The following is a 24157-nucleotide window of genomic DNA, read 5'->3' on the forward strand; positions in this document are numbered from 1 at the left end:
CTTGAAAAAATTCACTTCTTCCAGGCAAGCTCCCGGACAGTCTGTAACACTGTCTGAGAATAGAGTGGCCCACCCTTAGTGGTATCTTTTGAAGTGAGGTTGTCTAAGTAGATATGAATTGTGGAAGGAGTCATGGAGAGTCCACCAACAACTATATCTGGTTTGGGAACCATTATTCATGGTTTAGAATGGGGCTTCAGCGTCACGTTGCGATGAGCCTGAAAACAAACTTGTTCAGCCCTTCCTTGACCAAGTTCGAATGTGGAAGGGTGTAAAGGTCCAGATTGGACCTAACTTGCAGCATGGCGCAAGTTGCCCGTGCAAGAGAGTTTAGGATTGGAGAACAAAAAGAAGAAGGCAAAGGTTCCTTGAGGCGGCAACCGGGCCAAAATCGGCCTATCCCATAGATTCTACAGATTCTGCCAGACCAGAGAATCCAAGGTCCACTCAGTGGGAAGTACATGTTTCTGATGGTGCAGTGCGTCCGCTGGAACTAATTAGTTTGCCCTGAAAAAGTCGAGCGACTGGAAAACTCTATTTGATATGCCCATCGTAAGAGTTCTTTGCTGACTGAGAGAGAGAGAGAGAGAGAGAGAGAGAGAGAGAGAGAGAGAGAGAGAGAGAGAGAGAGAGAGAGAGAGAGAGAGAGCCTCCTTGCTTGTTTAAGGACTGTGGTCTTGAAACATGATTACCACAGTCTAAGTGTGGAATAGGGTTAACAAGGATTGAAGCCGTAAGTGAAAAGCTTTCAGCTATCTGACACAGATGAGAATATACTTAGGACTGTGGTCTTGTAACAAGACTGCCACAGTCTAAGAGTGAAATAGGGTCGATAAGCGCTGAAGCCATAAGTGAAAAGCTTTCAGCTATCTGACAGAGATGAGAATACAGTATTATGTTCTTCTGAGGGCCATGACCCAGAAACTACCCAGTTCCCCAAGAAGCTCCCAACCCAGATCCTAGGTGTTTGAATGGAAAACCAGGTCTGGGCTCTTGGTATGAAGGAACTTCCCTTCCAAAGGTTTACATTTGGACAGCCACTCCTGAAGGTCCGACCTAATTCGGGGCTAAGGGGATAAACTAAAGTGCCCAGCTGCGTTTCCCTGACCCAAGTGTTAAAAAACATTTCTGCGCACTTTCCTTCGAAAGTAATCGAAGAAGTCAGTTGTCCAGGTAAAGACTGATGTTCCAGAACATGAAGTCAAATGCTAGAGGAGTGAGGACTCGAGAGAAAGTTTGCCGTAGAGAGGCCAAAACGCAGATCCCCGCACTAAAGGACCCTGTCCCACCAAATGGACTTGAGATACTCCCAGAGTCAGGCAGGGACATGGAAGGATACTTCCTGCATAAGACACGTCTTCATCTAAACGCCTTGGTGAATGGATGATAGGATTGTCTGGTTCATCTCTATACTGAACTTCATCTTCTATTCTAAGAGGAAAAAGGGGTGTTGCGGACCATGCAGATTCACTGACGACTATATGGACTCGCAGACAACTGAGGGAACTTGCAGATCCTTGTCCCGACTCAAAGACAACCATGCAGACCAGCTACCGACAGTGTGGACTCCTTGACAATCAGCAGACACTTAAACATTCGAGTGGACTTGATTATAACAGACTCGCTAACACCACGTACAGGCCGAAGACATATGCAGAAAACACAGAAGTCTAGGCACAGACATAACTATCGGTTTGTCAAACTGAGACAATCCTTCTGCAGATGACACAATTCTCTCAACTATGTCCTGAAGAAAGAAGTGTCGTAAGCCCGGAGGTAAAAATAACAGGGCTGAACACAATTGTGTGACTCCCTCAACAGTAAAAGATCACCCGAGTTTTCCCTTTTTGCGATTTCAAATTTCAAAGTAAAGAGCAGAAATCTCAAAAAAAATCTCAATCTTCCTTACCCATGCAGGACAGGACTCAGAGACAAACCAAGGCAATGTCTCTTGACAAAAAACTGGAAGTCCTCTATCTTAGCTAGTGCTCACGCTGCCTAAGAGGAGGGAGCTTTCTTCACAAAGCTCAAAAATACTGGACATAAATGTCGTTGTCTGCAAAGGAAATGACTCCTAGACACTAACTGTCTATGCAGACTAATGCTCTCCGTATGGTACTCAGATGTGGGAGACTGATACTGAAGAATTGGTGCCATGTTATCGGGGACTGGCACTGATCAACTGAAAAACTGGAGCCAGGCGCTCAATCAGGAACTGCCACTCAAGAAAGAACCACAGTGCGTTCTATAAAAAACAGTCGTTGTCGAGCACTTGGAAATTAGTGTCGAGTGCTTGAGAACTAGCGCTGGGCGCACGGGGACTGGCTCCAGGCACTGGAAGGCTGGCAGCTGGTGCCAAGCGTGTATAGCCAGTCCATGGGCACTCGGGAGTTGGCGCTGGGCGCTCAGAGACTGTGGCTGAAGTATGTTGCTTGGCAAGTACACTGGGCACTCTTGTGGGCGCCTAGACAACAATGAGGAGCGTTTGTTGTTTGATGGGCACCTCGGTGCCAAATACTGGCAATCTGGTGAAAAGTAATCTGGGCTGCACTAGGCACTGCAACCTGGCTGAGGACAGAGGGAGATCTCTCATCCCTTTTGACATAATAGGGGACGGCTCATTGCCGCTACGCCTTTTTAGATGGGACACGCATAGAAGACACCTAGAACGCCTCATGTCGGGGCTCTACGAGTCCAAAGACAAATGGTGGACACTAACAGAGACACCCTTCCAATGACAGTCTGAGGGTCTTCCACTACGCGAACTGTGAGCAACAGGTTCCACCGAGGAGGTGACTGCCCATGGGCAGACCCCACCAACCTCCTTTGGACCTTTGGTAAATCTTTTCCCTTCCATCTAGGAGCATTGGGGGGCGCTCGGGAGCCATTGGATGCTTAGAAGTTGCCAGGCGCTCAGGTACTGGGCACTTTGAAGCTCTGGAAGAGTGTTTTCGCTTCAAATACTGGCGCTCCACAACTGGAATCTGTATCATTAGAGGAGAACTAAAGCCCATCCTTTTGGACGCCTTTTCTATGGTTGTCTGCCTGGGACTGGACAACAGTCTCGACTGAGAGGGGGCAACTAACTGGGGGCAAACCCCCTTGGACTCCCTTGGACCGCCAGTATGTCTCCTCCCAGGTTCAGCGGAGCATGACAGGGACTTTAGGTCTAGGAAATCCGATGGGCTGGATAGCCACCTCCTCCCCTACACCTCCAGCAAAACGCCTTTTCAGTGGCTGTCTGTCACACCCTGGGAATGTACAACAGGTTCAACTGAGGGGGCAACTATCCAGGGGACTTCCCATCAGCCTCCATTGGACTTACAGTATGTCTCATCCCAGGTTCAAGGGAGTATGACAGTGGCTTAGGTCCAGGAGCACCAACAGGCAAGATAATCACCTTCTCCACTGCACAACACTTCACTATCACAAGGTTAACTTCTGTTAACGTAGATATGGGAAGGAAACAAATGAGCCAGGCACGGGAGAAGATAAGAGGGCTAGTAGCAGAAGAGAAAAATTAATGTGGGGAGAGATGGCGCCAGACAATCGGGGCTGGCGCCGGGTGCTGAGTGCTCCCAGGTTGTAGATGCACCAGGCGAGCTAGTAGCTCGAGTAGCTAGTGAGCGCTCCTGGCGCTCAGCACTGATTCTCGGCTGTCAAGAAAGTCTATTTATCCAACAGCCCATCATCACCAAAATAACCAGTTTCTCTTCCTTACTATGTTCTGCCCTTACACTTTTTCAGTTCTCTGCAAAGGAAAGTGTAATAAGATGTTCTAATCAATCCTTTACTGACAATTGTTTTGAAGTACACAAAGTACCATCACACAAAACATGCCTCAACTCCTACCAAACATTATTTGAGACTTGCCGATATGTATTCTCCACCGAAAACATCGGTTCGGTAGTGAACACAATAACTATGTTATAATACACTACTTAGTAAAGGAGAGTTAATCAAGTGATTGCAATATCTCTGTAGCAAAATATGATAAACTTGAATCAGACCTTAACAACAAAACAATAAAATACTGATCCTGAAAGCTGTAAGCTTGAAGGCTACTCGAAATCAGCAATAATATTTCACCGAAATCCGGTTATCCAACTAGAGAATAATAAATAAAGCTGCTGCAAACACCCGATGTTTACACCAAGCACGGCAAAAAGAGAATGAGGTTGTCTGCTAAGTCATTTCTAGTATTCCCATTAGTGGGCGGGACTGGTCACCTACACTAAACAATCAGAGCGCTACCACGAATTTTAAATTTAAGCTTCCGCATGAGTGGAAATTATATATAGCTATGTACAGGCAGTCCCCGGTTATCGGCCGGGGTTCCAATCTGATGGCGTGATGATAAGCGAAAATCACCAATTTTCGGTTACCAGCTCCTCTGTTAGGTATGTATCAGCGCCAATACACGATTATTGGTGCTGATAAGCAGAAATCGGCGCAAGTTGGCGCCAAAAATTTACAATTTTCATCACTAGACCAGCACTGAAAAACCGGATTGCAGATAACCGAGCCCGCCAACAACTGGGGACTGCCTGTAATTACTTGGTAAGTTACTTATATGAAACTGATATTTACATTTGACACTAATAAAGAAATGGCCATGTATCGAATACTCATGCATAACTTTCATGTTTAATAAATAAAACCTTTTATTTTAATCACACCAAAGCACATGAAAAGGCAGAAAAGTAATCTTGAACTCAACCTTACAGATAAAAAGAAGTGGAGCCTCTGTTCTAGGTAGGGCCTTGTTTTGATATGACAAAAGGAGTCCCTTAGTTTTGTCTATGTTCATACTGAAGAACAATGAAGTAGGTTGACTATGGCACCAACTGGCCATGGAAACACTAATACTAGACAGATATAAGTCCTGGTGGCCAGTTGTTGGGTTCCTCTCTAAACACAATTCTGTTTATATGGCCATACCTACTGTGAATAGTCCAGCATTTTTATCATACATTTTGGTGTGTAGCAACATATACAGGACAATACTCTACCTCTTGGTCTAACAGATTTTTTCATCAGTTTCTAACCTTATTTAGGGTACAGGAGAATTTACACATTGTCACTAACTTCTCCTTGACAAGACCACACCAAGTGGTTCTTTTACATACACTATTAGACAACGTTGGTAGTGAGGTGCTAAAAACCATATTTCCAACAGTGGAGGATCCTTGGTCTTCACCAAAGGTCACATGCCCTGATTAGTTGGAAACCTTGCCTACAATGGTAGTGACTCTGTCCCTGTATAGCGCTATCAAACCTTACAAGGATTCAAGCTTAACCAGTTGGGATAACTGTAATTCTAAAAGTTAGTATCTGTACCTTCACCCCGAACTGTTCAATGATTGTTCAAGCAATGCTTAATCTATCATGTGAGTGCTTACTTTTGTTATATTGTAAAAGAAGCATTGTGTGTGTGCGAGATGCTATTCCATTCTTTACTCACCATGGACTAAATTATGCCTCTAAAATGCTTAACTATTGGTAGCATCAAGATATTTGGCAATACAGAGGTGGAAAACAATCACCTACCTGCCTTCAGCTACTGACCTTATCAAAAATGTAATGTTAAACCAAGGAGTAACACTCAACTGAATGCAAATAGAGAAGCATCTCCACCACTTCCCATTGAATTACACTGACAAAGATACAGAACTTCCCTCCTGCACACCAACCTTGGTTAAAGTAGCTTGGCAGTACCACCAGTGATGTTCCACTGCTGCCCAGATCTGAGAGATAGTTGCTGACACAAGATTACACTGTTCCTGTGACTAAAGAATGCAGTGTCTGAAGGCATGCATTGGACTATCTACTGAGTCATCAGTAGCCATTGTCTGACATACTCAGGCTTGGGCGCTAAGCAAATGGGGTACATGTTCAGTCTCTAGGGCATTACGAACAAGTGCAATGAACTGTTCTTGCCTCTGTTGCTCATTATCAACCCTTAATAAACCTTCAACGAAAGCATGTCTCTGGTTTGTAACTGAATTACCTATATCAAGAACACAATCTTTGACATCCCTCTGTTTAGAGCATTAATTACAGAAAAAAAAGCCCTGGATCCCAAAGTTAGCTGGGTATCTTCCAAAGATAGTTCCAGAGGTCTACCAGGTATTTGAAGGCATTTTCCTCATCCTCTCCATTGAAGTTCAACAAAGAAACCTCAGTTGCTCTACCAGCAACAGTTCTTTACTTAGTCCTTCTAACAAATATCTTTGAAAATGAGTAACTCTCATCTACAGTTCTTGCAAGTCACTTTGCTAACAAAGGTAAAAACTGACACGAAAAAATATGTTCAAGGCCAAGTCCTTGAAGGAATCTGTTTTAGAAATTCATACTATTTCTACAGAGGTTCAACACCAGCTTATGGTCCCAATTGAATGATCTCACTTGAAGAACATCCTTTTCAAAGCCTTAAGGTTATATGAGATCCTGTCTCATCAGAAAACAGTACAGGATGGACCTCAATCTTTTCATTCCTAACAACAAGACCAATTCTACTACATCAGGAAAATATGAGCGGGAAGGACTGATCAAAATGGGTTCTCACTGCCCACTGGTTGACTGATTGGTTGACTTATAATTACCTGGCATCAAACAGAAAAGGTCATTTGCTAAAAACCAATTCACTACAAAACACTTCATAAAAATTTCCCAAGAAACATTCACACAGACATTGTAAGACTATACTATTATTAGAAATATCACTGGGACCTAAGGAGTGCAAAACTTATTACAAATTCTGAATTACCTGTAAACATTACCCAACTACCTCCCATACTTTTAAAATAAAGGTATCCCCAGATTTGCGACAGGGTTAGGGACAGAGAACTGTCTCACCTAAAACTGCTATTAATCAAGGTATGGTAATACTATTCAGTAAATGTGCAGTATATTGGTATAAGTCCAAGTACTGAATTAGTACTATAAAGTCATCTATTAAAACACTTGTAATGCATATACATCCTTATTCTGTAATCTAAAATTGTTACAAACTTATTCAATGAAAATTAAAATTCATTCGAAGTACAGTGCAATACTGTGCCTCTCCTACACTGTTTACTGGTTATGTTCTTCATTCTTTGCTGCAATTCATGTCAGTTTATTCTGTAAACACCTACCATCTTGTTTATCGCTGGTGTAGCAGACACATTTTCCTAATGCTCTAAAGTATCAATCTAAAATCTTTTACTGAATTAACACCTTAATGGAACCTCAGATGCTAAGGCTCAAGCATTTAATCTTATCCTCATGTCAGCTGTTTCATTTCCATTAAATTAATATTTGTAAAATCCCATTTTATTTGCAAACAGTCAGAATAAATATCCAAGGTCAGTTCTGTTCCTAATCTACTCAATAGCCTCCTCAAATGTTTACACCTTTACTCATTCATGGCATGTTTTACACTGACTTAAGAAATCCCATATGAGACCATGTCTTTGACATAAGAGTTGCAAGGTAATGCGTTATCTGTCTCTTACATTATATGCTCCACTCTAGCTTTATCTTATCATGATTCTTAGAAGTCACTATCAAATGAATCACATTTCAGTACATAATGTCTCGTATGCCCTACATCTAGTTTATCACAAATACTTGAAGTCTTGTTCTGAATTTTCTTGGTATTCAGCAAATATTAATTCTTTGCATGTACAGTATGTCACTTGTAAGATCTTCCTTTTAACTTTTCACTGAAAACATTATATATCACAACTTCCAGTGAAAGCTTCTTCACATTTTCTTTATGGTTATATTGTCAACATTACCGATCCTGCGAGCAGCATAATCTCTCTACCTCCCTAAGCATCAGTTACGTCTTTCTTTTTCTTAAACACTGCTCATTATCTGTAGACCAATATTCAAAAGGTTCTCATCAGAACTTTTCTTCCTCTGCTTGACATCAGCATACAAAGAATCTGAAGCATCAGCAGTGGATACCTCTCCTATCTTGCAGATGACCTCATCTTTCACTTAATCTACCTTGAAAGAAATATGGTTGACTATCTGCACTAGAGTCATCCCCAGTTGATCTGTCGAAGTTTCCTACTCATTTTTAATTGCCCTCTCAACACTTTCCAATCATCAACACACACACACACACACACAGCAGAAACAATTTACTTCTTGTAGACTTTCATTCCATCAAGAATGGCATAATTCCTACCCAGGTGCAGACTTTACCCCACTGGCACGACACAAACATTACATGCTCATTGTGGGATGGAATAAATAATCTACAATACTGTATAGGGTTAGCCCTAACCATTAATTTGGCATGATACAGTTTCCAAACAAACACGAAATACTGTTTGTTATGCATTAAATGCATGATCAAAAAGCACACACGTCTAACCAACACTACAATAACAACAAATGAAAATGATCTGAAAGCGTCTCTCTGGTTTTGTATGGAATTTTATACACGTATAAAATGCAACATATGATGGAAAACTTAATATGTACAGTATATGAAATACACAGTACAGTATATAAAAATTTCATAAAAATTCAAAATCCATTCTCCAACGATTTGCAACCTTGCGCAGGTCATAAGAAAATGGTAATAATTCTTACACTAATAAAAAGGATGAGAAAGGGTTTAGGGGTGTGGGAGGTCAGGAAAACTGTTTCGGGGGAGGGGGGGGACCAGACGGTTGGGCGAGATGGGAGGGGAGTGGTTGGTAACGTTACACTGGGAGAGAGAAATGGTAGTAATGCTGTTTACAGGAATGAGCACACAGAGAAGGGGTGCTGGAGATGGTGGGTGGCTGGGGAAGGAGTTTCCTGGGCTAGGAGGATGGGAATGCCATGCAGGGTGGATGGAGAGGGGTAGGTAAGCATTTGACTTCATTACAGCTTTTTTTGTTTTGTTTTTTACATTTCTGCTTTTTCTGCATTTTATTAAAGAATACTGCAGTACTAAACTGTAAATTGTAGTGAAATAACATGTACAATGAGAGAGAGAGAGAGAGAGAGAGAGAGAGAGAGAGAGAGAGAGAGAGAGAGAGAGAGAAACTGATACCATGCCAAGAAACACACTACTGTCCATACTTACAACCTGTAACATATTTATGTTTTTTCACAATTTATCAAAGGATATTACTGTAATGTACTGCAGCATGTACAACAATGTGTCACCGACTTACAGGAACACTGACTTACAGCAGATTCGTTCTTATGGTGCTTTTTCGGTGCCATTAATGGCGTTTTACAATGCCGTAACCTGGTGATGCATCAAGTTATAATGCCGTTGACAGTGCTAGCTGCAAGAGTAGGCATCAAGTTAATGGCCCTGTAACTTGATGCACCATCAAGTTACGGCACCATAAGCACCGTTAAAGCACTGATAACATAATAAAATAATCATGCACAGCAAAAAAAAGATAGAGAGCAAAAGAGAGAGCTAACACCTGATACCACTCTGTGAAACACCCTACTGAACATATATACAGCCAATATCACATTTACGTTTTTTAACCTTTTATTAAAGGATATTACTGTACTGTAACTTGTAATACTGTATAATAATCATGCACAATGCTAAGAAAAAAAGAGAGCGAGTGACAGAACAACCGATAATGCCGTAAAATACACACCTTCATACTTATAGCTTATCACACACACATGAAAATACCAGTACACACACCTACCTTCTCTTTCTCCCCTATCATTTCTCATTTTTTTATTTCTTAGTGTTTTGTCATACAGTAATTTTCACTCCATAAAATAAAGAAAAACCAAAAATATGAAAAGCCAATAAAAATGGCAAAGTAAAAGAGAAAGAGCAAGACAAAAAGCAAGCTTTCGCAAATTTTATTGGTTTAAAAGCACATCACTTAACACATCACATGTCACTTTGTTTATCACTTTTAACTGGCAGATATGGATACATCATCAGTACAACAGCGTATGGTAAAAGGTGTGTGAGTGGGCAAGCACTTGTCTTTTATGTAAGCTTTCCCACTATTGGTGGATATGAATTTGTTATTATATCTCTTTGATTTTGTACTTATTGATGGCTGATAGACATTTGTGTCAGAAACATATCTTTCCCTAATTTGCTACATCCAGAAAGTATTAATGCACTTGGCATGTTGACAGGGTTTTCCCTTCTGTGTACAGTCATGGGTGTAGTCACTTGTTTGGACTGTTTGCGATATGTGATGCTTTACACCCCAAAATACATGGCTTTCATTGCAGTACCAGCAGCACTGCAGGAGCTGTTAGTTGTGTGTGTGTTGATGTCTATTATTTTTATGGCCCCATCTCTTCCTAAGAGGGTGAAGAAGGTTTTAACCTTCCATAGAAAGCTTGAAATTATCATGAGAATCAAGGCAGGATGGTCTATGGCACATATCATGAATGAGTACAGCGCTGCATGGTCAACCTTGCATGATATCAAGACTTCCCAGGATAAGCTGAAGAGGTACAGAACAGACTTTGTACACAATGAAGAAAGCTTGGTATGACTCAGAGCTATACAAGCCTCCAGTTACTCCTAAAGGATCCTTCCAACAACAGAAGAGGGGACAACAGCAGCAACAGCACCCCTAGGCGCTCCTGCTGGGGAAAGGGAAAGTCAAATCCTGGACTACCTATTAAAGGCAATAAGACTTACATGGTCGGGTCATTTTCTGCAGCATCCCACGCAAGGGAAGGCCTCCCCTTGGTGGGGGACAGTATTATCCTCAACGGGTCTCATCCTCCCCCTGTTTAAAGGGGATTTTCCAAAAACCAGACCCCTCCTTGGAAGAATATGCAGAAGGCTCTCTTACAGGGAGCCATAGAGAAACACATATTTATTTGCCACCAAGCACATCTCCTCAGCATCTCCAAGGATTCCCCCAAACAAAAGGTGATCCCTGACCTGTTAAGTTTGAACAAACACAATGTTTGCCACAGTTTCTGGATAGCTACTCTTGCCGAAGTACGTTCACTCATTCTGCAAGGGACCTGGACCGTCTCCACAAATCTGAAAGATGCATACTAGCACATCCCTATTGCTGTTCCCTTCTGCCCCTTAATAGGATTCTGGATAGGGAAGGAAATGTACAGATTCAAAGTCATGCCTTTTGAGTTAAACAATGCTTTAAGAATTTTTACAAAATTAGCAGCAATAGTTGTCTGGGAACTCAGGAAAGAAGGAATTCAACTGATGGCCTATCTACACAACTGGCTAATCTGGGGGATCACCTGAGAAGAGTGCTTATGAAACCTGACACTGGTAGTTGACAGACTCCAGTCAAAGGGTTTTCCAATAAATTGGAACAAATCTCGCCTTACACCCAGCAGACATTTTTTCTGGTCGGGACTTGTTGGGATACTCTACATGGCCAGATGTCTCTTCCTACCAGTTCTCAAACCAGAATAAAGAAGGAACTGAAAAGGTTCCATGCACAGCCCAATTTTTCCAGACGAAAGTTGGAATGAATGCTGGGCCTGTTATGGTTTGCATCTGTGGTAGATCCAATCCTCAGACTGCGACTAAAAAATGTAAACAATCTGGCTCTCTCATGCAGAAAAAAGCTTTGCAATTGCCTTCATCAGAGGAGTCAGAGTTGGGAAGATACTCTGACCACGAACCTGGAAGGGGTCTCTGGCAAAACAGGTCGATCTGACTCCATCGTCTATATGAGTGATACACACGGATGCCTCCTTGACAGGTTGGGTTGGGCTCATGCTCAGCCCTTCTAAATGCAGTACTAATGCTATCTGTCCTGTGGTTGGTGCAAGCAAGGAAGTGGTACTTGTCTGCAATTCGCCTCATGGGGTCTCTCAATGTAACAGCAGACTCTCTGTCAAGGAATACAACAGCCTCGACCGAGTGGATGTTGGACAAAAACTCCTTTCAATTGATTGCCAACATGGTTCCACATCCGGAAGTAGACCTGTTTGCGACATGCGAGAACCATCAACTTCCAGTGTGTGTCTCAAAACCTGGACAATCAGGCAATAGCAAGAGATGCATTCCTACAAGACTGGAACAAATGGAGGTTAATATACCTCTTTCCTCCATTGTCCCAGATTTTGAAGGTTTTGAACAAACTACTAACTTTCAACATAAACACTTACTTAGTAGCCCCAAATTGGCTGAACAGTCACTGGTTCCTTTTGTTTCAACAACAGGCGAAGAGACTGATTCCATCACATCAGCTGTTCCTTCCCAGACAGTAGGAGGGAAAGTCATATACACATCCTCCTTTCTGAGCTGAGACCTTCACATGTGAATTTTTAAAATCTAGTCTACCATGAAGGTTATTTACCCAATAATGCCAGGAAGAGGAACAACAGAAGCAGTGTTTGCCCCCTGACAGATGATGGAAAAACACCAGGAAAAGCAGAAAGGACTGCACATAGTATTCATAGATCTGGAAAAGGCATACGATAGGGTACCACGCCAAGAGGTTTGAAGGAGCACGTGAGCAAAGGGAACTTTTCTGGAGAAGTATGTGAGGTTGGTTCAAGATATGTAAGGAGCAAAAACGCAGGTTAGAAGCAGTGTTGGGTTAACTGAATGGATACCAGTAAGAGTTGGTTTACAACAGGGATCTGCTGTAAGTCCATATCTTTTTTACCTGATAATGGATGTGCTATCTCAAGGGATAAGAGATCAATCCCCCTGGTGCATCTTGTTTGCTGATGACATCATGTTATGCAGCACCACAAAGAGGGGTAGTGTAGTCAAAACTAGAGCAATGGAGGAAGGTACTGGAAGACAGAGGTTTAAAGATCAGTAGGAAGAAGACTGAACACCTAAGTTTTAACGAAGATCAAGACTCTGAGATTAGTATGGAAGGGACAAGGTTGAACCGAGTAGTAAAATTTAAATATCTTGGTTCAACAGTGGCTGATAGTGGAAATTTGGAAGTAGAAATAACACAGAGTGTAGGATGGATGGAAAAATTGGAGAAAGATGTCAGGTGTCTTGTGCGACCACAGAATCAATAAAAGGTTAAAGGATAAGTGTATAAGACAGCAGTGCGACCAGCTTTGATGTATAGAGCAGAAACATGGCCAGTAAAGAGAGTGCAAGAGAAGAAATTGGATGCGGTAGAGATGAAAATGCTCAGGTGAATGTGTGGAGTAACAAAAATGGATAGGATAAAAAATGAAAGAATAAGAGGAACTACTAAAGTCGTAGAACTATCAAAGAAGGCCCAGGAAAGAAGACTGCAGTGGTATGGACACGTGATGAGAAGGGATGAGACATGTAGGGAGGAGAGTGATGCACATGGAGGTGCCTGGTGGGAGAGCAAGAGGAACACCAAAGCCAAGGTGGATGGATGTAGTTAGAGAAGGTCTGAGAGACAAACAATTGTCAGTGGATGATGTGTTTGACTGAGCCAGGTGGAGGAAAGCTGTCAGAAACATCGACCCCACAAAGAAGTGGGAAAAGATGCAAGGAAAGAAGATTACTAGGTCCCTGAATAATGTGCTTAGACTCCTGTCATCCCCTCACTTCACTGGACCCAATACAACTACAACTCGTATGCTCCAAAGGGCAGTCTTCTTGACTGCTCTGGCATCAGGAGCTTGGATTAATGAACTGGGCTCTCTTGGACAGGGACAATGCTACATAACTCATACATTTAGCCATCATTAATTATCTCCAGGCCTATCATTCCTGGCCAAGAATGAGAACCTTTTAAAGAGAAAAGCCCCTATTCTGATAAGGGAACTCAGAATTTTGGATAAAACATTATGCCCAGTTCAAGCACTAAAGATTTACCCAGATGTCATGGCAAACGTCCCAGATGGTCCACTTTTCCTACACCCTAGCATAAACAAACCACTCTCTCTACCTGGGCTGAGAATTATTTTAATGTCCTTTATTATAAAGGCAGACCCTCGCTCCTTTTTTTAGGTCACATGACATCTGAAAGGTAAATACTGTACATTGTTCGCTTTCTTCAGAAATGTTTCTTTCGAAAAAGTCTCCAAGTGCTCAGGGTGGTCATCAGAGGCAGTATTCCTGAAACACTACTGCCCTGAACTTGAACAAATTTGATTACACTGTGTATCATTAGGTGGTATGGTAAGTCCTAACCCAACAGGTGCTTCGGTGGAGAACCAGGGGTCTGTCTTCTTTATATGGTGGTCATGCTGAAGTATTACTGGGACAGGTGCAATAATCCCGCGACCAAACCCGGCACATTTGAGTAAGTCACCTCAGAGCTACATGTCTTAAGTTCATGTCTTTGTCACCAAACCCTAATTGGTATCTGGAATAAAGAATATAGCCGATAGCTTTTATTTATTAGGAGCTAAGCCTTTTCGTAACCTGTCATTAAGCTCCTTTGAGGACAAACAGTGGCTACACTATCGAGAAAACAGGTTTTGACATTGGAAAAACCTACTTTTGGTAGCCACTGTGAGTCCTCAAAACCCCACCACTTTCCCTGATGAAAAGGCATGGAACTAGGGTGAGCATGTATTCTGCACAGAACTGGTATAAGTATTGAGGAAAATGGCTGGCATGCATGCTGTTGCCACATCAGTGTGTAAAGGATACAGAATGAACCTAGGCAGTCACTGTAGATAAAGAGACAGAGCCCTCTTGTCCCGAGTCCTTTATATTCTATTACTGTGCCAACATGCACTATTCTGGCCGAGACTAACTAGAAGAGAGTTGAGATTGGTTGGTCTGTCTTATGGAGCCCTGGGGGGACCATGAGAATAACTCCTTTGGGGACAAGCAGCAGCTGCCAAAAATAGGTTTCTCCTACATCAAAACCTGTTTCAAGAAGAAAACTGACACTATCTGCAAGGGAAGGAAAAGGTATCAAGGTTTCACACAAAATTTTACAGAAGATTTGGATCTTCATCACTATTATCATAAATATATGGTTCATAAAAGCTTTTCCCTTTGCTGAGCTGAATGTACAAAATGTGTTCTTTGCCTTCATACCTCCTGTGCTCTTTTCCTCAAACAGGTATTCCTCCAGCTCTTTCCCTATCTACTTTTTTTTTTACTTTGACAAATTGTCCCTCATCCTCTCTCATCACATGCCCAAACTATATCAGTCTTTGAGATCTCTGTCTTTTTTCCAGCTTCTTGATACCACATCCCTCCTCCAACTCCTCATTCATAATACAATCTTCCCACCATACCCCAGTCTCGTACCTTAACACTCTATGGTCACACTTTTTCAAAATCATCTCCATTTTCCTTGTCAGTGCCCATGTTTGTTGCACAGAGCAGTATATGCCTTATGTACCCACTATAAGTACTTGTTCAAATCCCTGTGAGAGGGAAAGCTAATTTATAGTGGAAATTTTGGGAAAAGTTAATTTGTAATTACTAAAAGTATTATGAGATCTCATACTTTTTCATCAAAATGTAAAAGATTACTTTTGGATATTACACATTTGGAGCTGTATTTTTTGTTGATTCAGAGTTCTATTATTTTTCAAAAATTATGAATTATATAATTTTTTAAAAATTATATCTAAAAAATTATATAAATTTTCAAAATAAAATTTATTATTTGGATACTTACCTACTGTTAAAGATAACTAATATCTCCTTGCCTATTGGCATGGAAATATAAGCTATTTTTAACAGTAGGTAAGTTTCATCCTAAATAATAAGTCTTAATACTCTATATCTGTCACTAGATCACTAAGACGGTTTCTATACTTGATTATTTACACAAAAAAAATCTCATAAAGGAATAATTGTAATCACTGTAAAAATGTACATCAAAGGAATGGATGAAGTGCAAAAAACAGAGTACCTGTACTGGTATACTGTACTCTAAAGACAATGAAGATTTTAATTACAGCCTCACCTTGAAATCAGACTCCACTTCATCTGAAGTTGAAACCTAAAGTCAGTTTTTCCGCTTGTTCAAGTGCTACAACACAAGTAAAATAAGAGGGTTACCTATTGTATGAACATGAACAATCAATGTACCGGGCTAAAAATTTAATAATACATCAGTAACCTATCCTCTGCTGTACAGGACAGTATATTGTTTTATAAAATTAAAATCAAAGCATACAGCAATTATTCTGTCTACTGTAAGTTCCCAAATATGAAGGAATCCCAAGGAAATAAAAATACAGCAATAGTATAATTTTCAATTATACTACTACTACTGTATTCTACTTTTCTGGCTTGCATCCATACTACTTTAATGGGCAAAGTTTTTCTTCTAATATTTCCCCTTGAATGGTAATTTTACAAAATTACTAAAAATTCAGACCTTAGTCAAATATATATGAGTATATGTGACCTATGCTAACTGCCAAAGAGGATAAAAGGCTTAATGCATCAACAATGATACCCTACAAAGGATTTATAAAGTTCTTTCATAGTTTTTCAAAAGCCAAAATATGTCCTTTGATGATCCTAACTTTTATACACTGGGTTACTTTCAAGGTTTTCAAAAGTTTTTGCTTTTTAATACAGGCAGCCCCCGGTTAACGGTGGGCTCGGTTAATGGTGGGCTCGGTTAACAGTGATCCGGTTTTATGGGGCTTGTCTAGCGATGAAAATCGGCAATTTTTGGCAACGAAAGTCGCTGATTTCCGCTTATCGGCGCCGATAATTGGGTATTGGTGCCGATACACACCTAAAAGAGGCGCCGATAACTGAAAATCAGCGCTTTTCGGTGCCGATAACCCCAACCGAAAAAGCGCCAAAATTGCCGATTTTCGGTTATCATCACACCCTCAGAAACAGAACCCCGCCGATAACCCAGGACTGCCTGTATATGATATTATACTTATATATTTATATAATTTCGATACTTGTGACCCCCAGCCAAATTTCAACACAGAATTTCCAGAAGTTGAATAAATTATGCATTTTATCACCTTCGGAGTCACACCAATTTGAAGTATCAACTATAAAAGTTACAATGACATGTGCTTTACGCTTCTGTATAGGAATTCTAAAACTTCTACAGTCCTCTCAGTCTTAATTCCATTAAAAGATATGCCCTCAAATTTGGATCTGTAACATCTTTGTCAATAACCTTCTTAGCTTCAACTCCACCATCACAATAAAATTTTGCCAGTTGCTCTGCATATTCTATCCAAACGCAGTTAGCACAACCAGACATGCAGCATGTTGTTGGGGCTTCAGGAGGGGATGACAAAGTCTGAGATAAAGATGATGATTTTTCTTCCTCTTTGTCTTTGTCATTATACAAGTTCGCATCTGTTATTGTGGTGTGGTTATGTTTCTTTAATACATACCATGAAAGCATGTTGGGAAAAACAAAGCTGTTGGTTCCAAAATCACATTCAATATTGCTTGCAACCAATCTAGCCATCCTAGTAGTTCGTCTCAATGCAAAATGAGGCACCATATCTCATCAAACACTCTACGCATAAGCTGCCCTTTTCTGAAAAGGGTAAAAGTCATACATAATGCTACTGTTGATTACTATGATTAAATTTTATTAAATTTAAGTACTGTATCCTAAAGACTTAAAATACAGTGCATGTTTGTTTATAAGTAAAAGCCTAAATCTTCAGATTAAATCATAAATTGCTCATTTAGCAGAGTTTCTACTTGGTAACACATCAAAATAGATGGTGAGGCAGTCTGTGACAAGGGATGTAGGTTATCACTTTTATTCAATCTCTTAAAGAACACATGGCTGTTAGTGGCTTAAACTTTTCCAATAAGTTTCTATCTTCTTCAAGAGTTTATATAAAAAATTTCTTGGTTCATGGTACTTGTCTCTGTGTATGTCCTAAACCCTGATTGATCAATCTTTTACTGAGCTAGTGTTTACAAGATGTGCAGAGCATCTTCAGCTCCTATTGGCTGGTAGGGTATGTGTTGATGTTAAGCTGAGTAAGGGATAGGAGGATCCTGGTGAGGTTGGAGGCTCAGGTATCAGCATAGGTGAGGTGAGATATCTTTGGTTTCTATTAATGATGCTTAGTAAAAAATTCCACTTTTTTTTTTTTACAATGTTTATTTTAGGTTTAAATTTTTGTATGTAGAAATCCTTGAGGAAATGTAGAAATCCTTGAGGAAATGGACTCTCTTTCTGTATCAGAGACCAAGATTTCCACAACTTCTACAAGGAATTGGCATCAGATTTCTGAGGTATGTGATAGAGGATATCTTAGTGGAGGTATGGTAATGATGGTGTTTTCTTTTGATATTCTACAGAGGGTGTCTTCATCTTGGCAGTATTTACTATGCACTAAGATATCGACTTCAACTGGTAAGGGAATGTTTCCCTCATTACACTTATTGAGGAAGGCACTTATTCATCTTTCAACTCTTTTGAAAATCTAATTCAGTAATAATGAGGATCTGCTTGACTTGATCTATCACTTGCAGTAACTGGTTCTCCTCCACGTGGAACAATGGTGAAGGTCATCTTGACAAAGGTGTCAACAATACCCCTTTTACATATCTTGGGGCTCTCACTTTAACCCTTTGAAACAGAGTCCATGGTTGGTATGCTTCCTTATAGAGTTACTGAGAAATTAATTTGGAGCTTGGGTCACAAGGATGTTTAGGCAAGGTAATGTTCATTAATTACTCACCTCAAAGTGAAGTGAACGGAACACTCCTCGAAGGTCTGTCGAGTCTCAAGGTTGTCTTCGATTTCCACTTAGCTGAAAGTATTGTCACTGTGACAGAACCACAGGGGAAACCTGCTATAACACAGTCACTTTGGCTGAGCCTTTGTCCTTCTTTGTGCAAACTATTAGTGGGGATTTTAGGATGTCCTCTAGAACCTCCAGCATCGATGTACCTTGATCCCTGTATATTCTGTGAATGATGTGGCAGACTGCCTGGTCTATGGGAACATTGGTAAAGAGATTCTCCATGTCCACGAATGTGATGATGTCAGTAGAGGGAGAGTCCACTGTTGCAGGTATTTCATCGAAAGTTGTCAACACTACCTTTTTAACGTGTAGGGTGAAGAGTTCAGTAAGTCTTTTAGCCAGGTGGTATGTTGGGGTAGGTTTTTGGCTAAAGATTAGGTTATTATAGGGAGAGGTTAGGGATGAATAGCAGGTGTATGCATGGCTGATGGCCTGTCCATATTGGGTCAGTTTCATCTGGCCATGAATCCTTGCTTCCAGCTCAGTTAAGAACCACATTATTCTTTCTCTCATTCTCATTATTATTTATTCTCTTATTCCACATTCATTATCTTTCTTCCATATGTTCAACGCTGAGATTTTCACCACAGTTGCACCTTTAAATCCTCTTACTGTACTGCTTCATTTAATCTACTTTTCTTAATCATGCTATCTCTTTCTCTTTTTGCTGACTTGATTATGAAGAAGGGATATCATTGCTTAGGTCAGAATTCATAGCAATGGCAGTACTGTAGTGGGAATTGTGGGGGTCACATCAACCATCCAATAACGATAGTATTATTGATATCTCAAAAGGCAGGAATGTCTCTTAGAACTGACCCATGAATCCCAAGTGTGGGCTGGCTCTAGAGATGGAACTCTTGGCTTTCTGTCCAGCTTGCCCACCAAGATGATTTAGAGTGAGGATCATAGTATTCATATAATGATCACTATCCTATCACGCAGTTCTGGCCTACACTTGAGCCACCCTAATCATGCTGGTGCTATCCCTTTTGGGTAAGGTAGGAAATGGACATTTGGGAATCAGCTTTTACTGGTGTCATTGGTGGAAGAATAAATTCCACAACCATCATCTGAAACAGTTAACAACATCGGTTCTGATATGGAAACAGCTAGCCCAGTAGGAAACTCCATTCAAATAAAATTTGGGAAATCTAGTAAACCAGAAGTACCTGGGTAACTTAAATATCCAATAATTCAAACGGCATTTGGCTTCTGGTAACGTAACTCTATGGCCTAAAACACTGATAAATAGTGGCATCTGAGGTTAGTGACAGTGACTCAAGCAATAAGTGTAAAAATGTTTATACCTTTTTATTTATAAAATGTGCAACCCCAAATTATTTTGTTGGTAGACTACTAAATTTTTATTCAATATGCAGTTGAATGATTGCTCTATACACTGGCATAGAAAATTTTTAAAAACCTAATGTATGTAATATAATGAGTAGAAGTTAGGTGATACTAGAAAACTTTGTTTACAAAAAAAGGTCCCAAAAAAGTATTTGCAATACAGTTTTTAGTTTTTGTTCCAGAACACATCCAGATAAATTACCTAATTGTTGGAGAGCAAAGAAGTGTAATTACATCAAGGGAAATATGAAGAAATGAATGGCAAAGTAGTGTCAGATTGTCTGTAAAAAAAGTGGCACTCACCCACGTGTTATGTACAAAAACTCTTTATCCATTATTTCTTCAAAGATGTTTAGCTCTGACAATTTTTATTATAGATTGCTCAATTTTGATTCATTTTGAAGGTGGCATAAAACAAAGAAAATTGTATGTAAAATGAGTATGCATTACGCGATACAAGAAAATTTTGCACTTTCCCAAAAACAATTTGCCAAAAAAAAAAATTCTGATAGTTTTCATTTTTGTCCCGGAATATACCTAGATAAAGTACCTGGTTGTTGTAATAAAAAAAAGTCATTATACAAAGGAAAATATGAAAAAATTAATAACACAGTAGCATAACTTTTCTAAAAAAAAAAAAAAAAAAAGGCACTCAGTCAAGTATCTCTCTCTCTCTCTTACTCTAATGGATAAATGAAAATTATCATGATAAAATTAATTATTTGGATACTTACCTACTGTTAAAGTTAGCTTATATCTTTGAGCCATTAGGTGCAAATGGCATTAAAAAAAATGACACTTGGCTAACCCGCTATTACTGTCTCTGTAATCACCTGTTTCCCACCAGGTGGTGCTGGAATGTTTACATTCTTGTTAGAATTCTTCATGACCACCCACTAAGATGTGGGGAGGCTGGGTGGGTTTCCACTTTAACAGTAGGTAAGTATCCAAATAATTGATTTTATCATGGAAATTTTCATTATTTGGAATGAATCTTACCTATTGTTAAAGTTAGCTGACTACCACATTGAATGGTGGTTTAGTGCGGCCAGAGATACAACGTTCAGCTAAGCTAACTAAAAGCTTTTTAATGAGGGGAAAAGCTTCTCAACATTCCTGGCTGTTGTGTGATCCTTACTGGCAAGCACTGTCGCCAGACACTGGAACCACAACAGGGTGTAAGGCCCTTGTAGCGAGATTTGCCAGAGGATCATTACAAGGAAAAAAGGACTCTACCTCATTGAGTACTAGTGACTCCTTTGCCTGAGTCAAAAGCCCATAACCAACAGTCCAAAACTAACGACAACTACTGTACCACCTTCATATATGAAGGTGCACTCCTATGCACCAATGTGTACCTTCATGCTCCCAAAATTCAATAGCGAGATTTCCTAACAACTAACAATAAGATAGAAAGCAAGGTTACTACCATATCTAATTCAGGAGAAAGCGTCCCTGCCGCAACTATAGGACTAAGACGTTTACACCTCATGCTAAATTTGAACATTTTGCAAAAAACATGAGTCAGCAACAGTTACATCTCCCCTGAGCTGCATGACCTTCTGTAGCAAAAGGTTTTAATGGAAATAAAGACATTCTTATGGTACAGAAGCCAAGAGGATTATTTTAAAAAATGGTAAAAGCTCAGGAATCAACTCTGTGTGCACTGACTTAAGCATTCTTGGGTATAAGAGTGTCTGGTCTCCTAACACCACAGATAAATACTTAACTTCTCCTCTCATGAGTTAATGTCTGTCCAGGTAAACCCTTAAGAGTTCTAACTGTACATAAGACAGCTACTTCTTCCTTGCCTACCAAAGCAGTTAAATGAGGCACTGTCACAAACCTGAGAAGGACTTACACTTCTATATCTTTTCTCTTAAGTAATGAAAAAAAAGAGAGAGGTTGCCACTAGAACACAGCCCACATACAAGAAAGGGCTTGAAGCTCACTAACGCACTCTGCCGCAGCAAGGGCTAAAAGAAAGGTGTCTTAAAAGTTCTTAAGTGATGCCCTATCAAAAGGCTCGAACTGAGGTTATGTTAAAATCTGGAGGACTACGTCTAAATTTCATCGTAAACCATGATAGGAAGATTGAAATTTCCAGCACAAGATAGAAAACCTCTTCATAATTTAAATCATGAGCAATACTCCAATCAGCAAGATGCAGAACTGAATGCATTGTAAAATGGTATCCTTTGATCACTGTGACAGACAACTGCTTTGCGTACCCGAGATACTGGCAGAACTTTAATCAGGCTATCTAGTGAACAGGTGTTGGATATAACTGGACAAGCACCAAGATCAACAAACTGAGCACTGTTACTGATAAACAAGTCTAACAGTGGAGGGCCTTCTAGACTTAAGGGTTGCTTCCTTGGCCATTCTAGGAATGCCCTAAGCTCGTAACAGACAATGACAATCCCCTTGTAGTCAGATGAAGCATGTGGAGGTTTGATGGAATCTTCTCCATTAAGGCTGTCTGAAAAGATCTTTCTTGAATGGAAGAAGAGGAGGAACATCTACTTCCAGGAAAGGAAGTTATGGGAACCATTCCCTTTGGGGCCACCAACGAGCTATCAAAATCATCCTTGTGTTCTGCAAAGGTCACGACTTGAGTATTTCCTCAAAACAGCAAACAGAGGAAAAGCATAAAGGTCTAGATTCGACCATTCTTGAAGGAAGGCATCAACTGCCCATGCCTGAGGTTCCTGGCATGGAGGGCAATAAACTGGGAGAGTAGTGTTTTGGGCAGTCATGAACAGACTGGTATTTGGGTCTCCCCAGAGGTTCCACAACTTCTGGCAAACCTGAGGATGTGGAGACTATCTGACTGAAGACCTTGCTCTTTTCTGCTGATCTGGTCTTCAATAACGACGTTTTTCCTTAGAACAAAACAAGGTAAAGGAATCATGCTGTTGGACTCTGTCCAAAGGAAAAGGAAGTTTCTTTGCTAGCCTGAACAAATCTCTTGATCTGTGTCTTCTTGTTGTCTTATGTAAGAATCGAGAGGTTGAATCATCGGAAAAGACTGCGATTGTATTGTCTCTAACCAGATGTTCTACTTGCGTAAGACCATTCCATACTGCCAAAAGCTGTAGGTTGTTTACCCTCTAACTCACTGACATAAAATGTTTCTCAGAATGGCCCCCAAACCTGCCTCAGAAACATCTGAGGAGAGAGTAAAAGATTGAGGTCTACAGGCCAACCCATTAAGGTTCTCAAAAATGGTGGAAAATTGTCTATCTCTCTCTCTGTTAGAAAAATTCCCAAAAAGAGAGAGTTAATCGTCATCCCCAGATAAACAACTGACTGGAAAAGCATAGATTAGTCAACATTGAACAAAATGACAAGCTCTGAGGTTTGACATAAAACATAATTCTTCACCCTCAAGACCGTCAGAAACAAACTGGTGAGAACAAACCACTTGTCCAAAAAACAGAGAACTACTCTGATATCAAGCAGATGAATCCATCCTGCTAAAAACTCCAACACAAAGGAGAATACTTTTCTTTGACTGAAGGTGTACTAGGATTTGGAAATACATGTCCTACAAGTAGACAGAAAACATCCTTTGCCCTTCTGAAAGGCCACTAGGACCAAACTGAATGACTCATCAAAAAGGGAGGAAGTAATATGAATAAACTTGTTGAGAATGGAAATGCCCATGGCTTGATGACCTCGTTGCATGACAACTGTCCAAACTACCCCTCCCAACTCTGAACTCCTCTGTGTGAAGAGTGTGGAGAGAAGGACACCAGGAAGATGATAGGGGCAAAAATATAACCAAAGTAGCCTTCCCTAAGAACCATCACTACCAAAGGTTCTTCTTGACGCTTTGCCAGACACTTCTGAAACTCTGCACACGGCCTTCTGAGGATCCACACAGCGTACTTGAAATGGGAGTTCAAAACATCAATTATGGTTACATGTGTAATATTCCCCTTAGAATGTGAGCCAAATCACTAATGAAGCAGAACTCGTGAGTGGTTTGGGAAATTCTACTAGGAACTTGCAAGCAAAAAAAGGCTGTAGGGGCAAGACCCTAGATGGAAGACTTCCAAGGTAGTGCTAAGAATTTTCTAATCGCCTGATTCTAGATATCTTAGGTGGTGGCCTTAAACACTTAGGGGTTAAGGACACAATGATGGGACACTATCAAAAACAGCTACTAACGGTTGAGCAGGGCTACTTATACGAG

The 24157-nt window shown here is 40.5% G+C and overlaps 1 protein-coding gene across 6 annotated transcripts in view; it reads right to left on the bottom strand.

Moving 5' to 3' along the window:
• LOC136833650 (delta(24)-sterol reductase-like) overlaps nucleotides 1–24157 on the bottom strand; it is a 234321-nt gene that overhangs the window by 192665 nt on the left and 17499 nt on the right. For 2 of the 6 annotated variants that reach the window (XM_067095812.1, XM_067095820.1), the window contains one exon: nucleotides 17224–17372. The exons of the other annotated variants lie outside the window; for them this stretch is intronic. The gene's annotated coding sequence lies outside the window, so the exon portion shown is untranslated. The remainder of the gene's footprint in view (nucleotides 1–17223; nucleotides 17373–24157) is intronic. 6 annotated transcript variants of the gene reach the window in all.

This window comes from Macrobrachium rosenbergii, chromosome 4, assembly GCF_040412425.1.
Source record: "Macrobrachium rosenbergii isolate ZJJX-2024 chromosome 4, ASM4041242v1, whole genome shotgun sequence".
NCBI classification, from domain to species: domain Eukaryota; kingdom Metazoa; phylum Arthropoda; class Malacostraca; order Decapoda; family Palaemonidae; genus Macrobrachium; species Macrobrachium rosenbergii.